Source organism: Triticum dicoccoides, chromosome 2B (genome assembly GCF_002162155.2).
Source record: "Triticum dicoccoides isolate Atlit2015 ecotype Zavitan chromosome 2B, WEW_v2.0, whole genome shotgun sequence".
Taxonomy (NCBI): domain Eukaryota; kingdom Viridiplantae; phylum Streptophyta; class Magnoliopsida; order Poales; family Poaceae; genus Triticum; species Triticum dicoccoides.
In genome coordinates, this window is record NC_041383.1 from 438,309,622 (window position 1) to 438,315,483 (window position 5,862).

The window sequence follows — 5,862 nt, forward strand, 5'->3', positions numbered from 1 at the left end:
GAGTAACAAGACAATGGGGAAGAAATGTTGCGGGGAACGCGATTTGGTTTGGTCAAGTTGTAGATCGGGTCTTGCTCTCCCAATCCCCGAATTTTCAACAGGTTTGGGTGGAGGGATTGAGAGTATTGAGCAAAATAAGGTGTAGAAATGGTGGAGCTCAACAAGACATTAGGGTTTTGGATGGAGGTGGAAGAAGGGGGCTTTTATAGTGTTCTTGCCCGGGTGGCCGTTTCTACCTGTTGGACCCCGTGCGCACGGGGTACTCAGAGCGTTCACGCAGTAGCCTGTGCACACAGGGGTTAACAGAGCCCGTGCGCATGGGGTACCCAGAGAGTTATGCAGTACCCCGTGCGCACAGGGTACCCAGTAACTTTCTGTTATGAGCTTTCTGAGTACCATGAGCACACACACAATGACTTTAGGTGGTAGGAATGGGTAGGCTAGTGTATCAGGCTTGGCAAAGACATTCCCGCATAACTTTCATCCACACTAACCCCTCTTAACAGTGCGGTCTTTCCTACGACTCGAAGCAAACCAAAAAACTAAAACCTTCGACTCGTCGGAAGACCTCGCCTTTGACCTTTTTGAATTGGGGGGTCGCACATCTCCATCACGAAGCACTTGGAACCAATATCCTGAAATAAACCTTAACAACCGATATTAGTTCCACTAACCACATTGTCATCACACCAAAATATAGTATAAGTGCCACTTGCACTTGCAATGGGTGACAAAGATGTTACTATCTTTGCGAAGGTGGGGTGACGATGTATTACAGTGACAGAAGTTGTCTCCTTCCTTTTCATGACTTTTGATAGGGGAATAATGGATACCACCTTAGTTGCGTCCATAGGGAGACCCCTAATCATCCTTGCCCTCGCCCACATTGGGGAGGAATGGTGGTGGCGTGTGTGATACAGAGCCGTGCATGAATGCACATATCTATACTTGGCTCTGCCCACTTATAAGTGTTAGCATAATTAAGTAGCATACATACTAGTGGTGAATCTGGATTCACTGCAAACACCTTAGCCATGTTGCAGATTCCATTATTTTTATACTCTCTTGTTTTAAAATATTACTTTCATGCACTTGAATTCAAGCCATAACACCCTTGCACTATTTTCACTTTCGCACCTAACTTACCAAAAGGATGTAATGGATGACAATGTGCGATTAATTTTGGTCAGATTCACGACAATGATCATTTGTGGCTGCATGTGCTTGCGCTCTTGTAAGAGTGGTTGGGTAACCCAAAGTATAAGGGTGATGTAACCAACTAATTCGTTTTCCCTCAATAGAGAACCAAAGTTTATTGAACTAGAAGGAGTTATTCCAACAAACAGAGTCACTAGTACCCGCACACAAAACACAGGACAAACTTCTCCCCGACATGTCAAGAAGGTTGCCAAGCTTCTTGTCTTGCTAGTTACAAGATTAAACTGTACGACCATGGTAGGAATTGATAGAAAGCTAAAGTAAAAGAAATGGTATAGCACGGTGATTTAAGTGAGGTTTTCAGTAAAGCAAGGTAGATTTATCGGGGCCATAGGTTCAGTAGTGCCATCTCTCCAAGCATACAAGTGTAGTGTGGTGAACAAATTGCAGCTGCATAACTATTAAATTAATATTTATGTTTATGATCATGACCATTCATGATATAATCTCATATATGTATTACGTGCGTGATATGTAGACTGTTATCCAACCGCATCTACAACTAATACTCTGCCCCAAGACCACTATCTAGTATGCTTCTCAGAGTATTAAATTCATGATAGGTAGAGCATTTCAACAAGCATGATGACATAATGTAGACAGTAAAACTATCATCCAAGTGTGATAAAGGAAACGAACGTTTTATCCTTAGTGGCAATAATACAATACATGTCTTGTCCATTTCCACACTGGCATATAGATCCCCGCAAGATATGAACCTGCTACAAAGCACAATTAAAGAACTGCCCATCAAACTTGCCCAAAGAATAGAAATAGATCGGAGAGCATACACAACTATTCAGTTATACAACATTTTCTAAGAGATTCAATTGATTTCAATGAACAATCTGACCAGAAAGTAACAATTCATCATATCATAACAAACACACGGATGATTACATCATATGGATCCCGATCATGTGAGGCGTCAACATGAACTTTGTATTGAATCACAAGAGAGAGAAGACGTCATCAAGCTACTGGTACGGACCCAAAGGTCTTAAAGGAACCACTCACGCATGGTCATGGAGATATCAAGGTTGATGAAGAAGCCTTTGGTAATGGATTCACCCTCTGGGAGGGTGCCGGAATAGGCCTCCAGATTAGATCTCCTCGCAAAGGGAATTTGCGGCGACAGAAAAAACAAAGGAATTTGGTACAAAGGGTTTCACAAAATATGGGATTTATAGGGGGAAGAATGGAACTAAGGCGGTGCACATGGGGCCCACACGACCATGGGGCGCGGGTCAGCTCCTGGCCGCGTGGGGCCCTCGGTTGGCCCCCCATTTGGGTCCGGTACTTTCTGGACTCTTCTTGTTGAGAAAAAAATCATATTAAATCCTCGTAATGTTTCGACCCTGCTGGATATTGATTTCCTGGAACATGATTTTAAATAGCACACTGAGGTCCACGTAACGGAATGCGGATAGAGGGTGCTATGTCCACGTAGCGGATTTGCAAAAATACTAGATTATTGTGTATATTTCTAGATCATTAACAAAAAAATAATGACATTTTATTTAAGCAATAGCGGACGCTATGTAGCGACCAAACCTCAAACAGTCTAATCTCTGTGCATCAGTGTCATCCCTGGATCAGTAATGCTGACACGCACAATACTCGAAGAATTTATAACAGAGTAGCAATCACACACTTATTACATCGAATGTCTCAAAAGAGAGCTTATTACAATAAATATGGCTTAAGGCCATCTAATAACGATAACAGCGGAATGCTTGAAAGATAAGTGAGTCCATCAACTCCAACGGCATCACTGAGTATAGAACCACGATCCTAAGGCATCTTACTCGTCGTCTGAAAAGTTTGCAACATGAACGTTGCAGCCCGAAAACGGGTCAGCACATGGAATATGCTGACAAAGTAACACATAGAGAATAATGAAAGAGCAAAGCTATACTACATGCATATATGGCTGGTGGAAAGCTCTATGGTTACAGTTTTGCATAAAGCTAATTTTTCCCTACTGTAAAGGAATAAATTTTATTTAACTATCATGGTGGTTGTTAAACATTGAGAATGGTTGACAGCATTCTCAATCCCAATTAAGTAATATCGTCATTAAACAAACCCAACAATATTAATTAAAGTAACATGATGAGATTCACAGGATAATCCAAATACTAAATACTCAAAACGTCCATAACCGGGGACACGGCTAATCATGATTAGTTTATACACTCTACAGAGGTTGCACACTTTTTCCCACATGACTCGATCTCCTCCGTTGGTTTTCTCGCACTACATGGTGTTTGAGAAACGGATGACTGAGACATAGTCTTTCAGAAGCGCTAGCACCTTACGATGGGTAGACCTGTACACCTACTTTCCCCTACATCTGCTAGTCTACCACTGTAAGAGTTCGCACGGCTTAGTTAACAATGCTAGAGCCCATAATAGCATGTGGCTGCACACAGAAGTTTCTAGCATGAATAATCTTATGATCCCTTTGAGCTTGGGTGGCGGTCCAAAACAAACAGGCAATCTTGGAATACCCAGGTACCCCAATCCACCCAGATGTGTATTAAAGTTGCCACCTTAAATAAACCATTAACTAGCAATCTCACATCTGTCATGGATACACTCACCCAATCCACGTCTACTAGCATAGCATGGCATAATAAGCAAACGTAGAAGTAACTCCCAAAGGTTTGATAATAAAACAGGTAATAGGTACTACCTCATCTACTTCCCAAAACCCACATATTAATCAGATCCTAATCATGCAATTGTTTGAGGGTTGATCTAATGCATAAAACTGGGTAATAAAGAAGTATGATCAAAGTGTTACTTGCCTTGCTGATGGTCCGCGAAACCTATGGGATTCGAAGTAGCAAGCGGCGCAATCCGACTACTCTATAGTAAGCAAACAAATAAACAAGCATACAATAAGTACTCATCTAATGCACAGGTAAAACTCAAATAAAATATCTAACCAAAAAGTTCAACTTAAGAACTCCGGTTGCACAAAGAATCAAATCGAACGAAGAAACAAAATTCAAACGGTGAAAGAAACAAACTTCATTTACTAATCTGGACCTAAGTAAATTTTTACAGAAGTAAAAACTTGTTTGAGTTGATTATTCGGAAAGAGGGTTTCAAGACGAAACTCCAGGCGCTTGAATCGCCTGATTCCGATAAACAAGCGAAAAGATATACTAAAACGAAAATCAGATCAGAAATCGCGATTAGAAAAATCACGGAATAAATCCGAGAAAAAGAAAAACGACGAACAGATTAACGAACGAACGTTCGTTATCTGGATCTAAACGATGAACGCGTTCGTTAAAACGAACGAACGAGCGAACGCTCGCTAATTAACCTAAACCGGGAAAAAACCAATCTAATAAAAAAACGAAACTAAAAAAACGAACGAAAACCGAACGGTTTTCTAGGAAAAACCGGCGGCGGCGAGGTCAACCTCGGGGTGCGGGTCGTCGTCGGCGGCGGCTCCGACAAGGGCGGCGATGGTCGGCGACGGGGTCCAACGAGGCGGCGGCGGTCGAGGGCAACGGTGGGCGGCGGCGACGGCAGCAGCTAGCGGGGCGGCGCGCGCGGCAGCGGGCGGCGGCGGCGGCGGGCTAGGGTTAGGGTTTGGCGACGGCGGCGGCTTGGGCTGGCGGGGTCGGCCCGGGGCGGCGGCTTATAAAGACCCGGCCAGGCGGAGTCCTGGCCGGTTACGGCCCGTAGTCGGTTCGGTTTTTTTAAAATAATTATCGTGCAAAAAAACAAACAAAAAAATACTAAACGGACTCCAAAAATCCCGAAATAAATTTTTCCCGGCTTCTAAAATCAAGGCGGTTTAGATGAACATTTATTGGGGCCTATATGCAATTTTGAAAAACGCGCATTTTTCCTAAATTCAAATAAAATAGCGAGAAAATCCAAAATAAAATCTTATTTGATTTTTTTTATTAAATCCTCAATATTTATTTATTTTTGGGAAAGTCATTTTATTCCCTCTCTCATATTTTTATAATTGAAATGATTGAAGATAAAATAAATTAAATCAAATGATCCTATTTACAAAATTTGAGGAAACTCAAATATGAAAATATCGAAATCCCCAACTCTCTCCGTGGGTCCTTGAGTTGCGTAGAATTTCTAGGATCAAGGCAGAATGCTTTAAAATATGATATGCAATAATGATCTATTTGTATAACATTCCAAATTGAAAATTTGGAATGTTACACGCTATCTCTGCGATGTGAAACTATGCGTGCAAAACAAAAAATATGCAGAAAACAACTCGCTTTGGTCACTAAATTAATAGGTTAGTACAAAAAATAATATAAAATGTTATAATTTTTTTAAATCGATATTACAATAGCATGAAAGAATATAAATTTGTTTGCTACGTATCAACGTGGAGGAGACTTGGTGGCAGTTAGGGTTAGAAAAAGGGGTGGTTGAAGACAAGCAACTAAGTTTTATTTTCTACGTTTTTTTGGGTCTTTAGCCATCTATGAGAAGGCCCTCGAAAAGGATCGGTCCGTACTTCAGGATCCCAAGATGTTGCTTCATGGACATGTTGACCCTAAATGGAGGGAGCTCCTGCTACAGATAGAGCAGACACACACAAGGGTGTTCGACTGGGCCTGCCTGTTAGAAGGTGTTACATGCGAC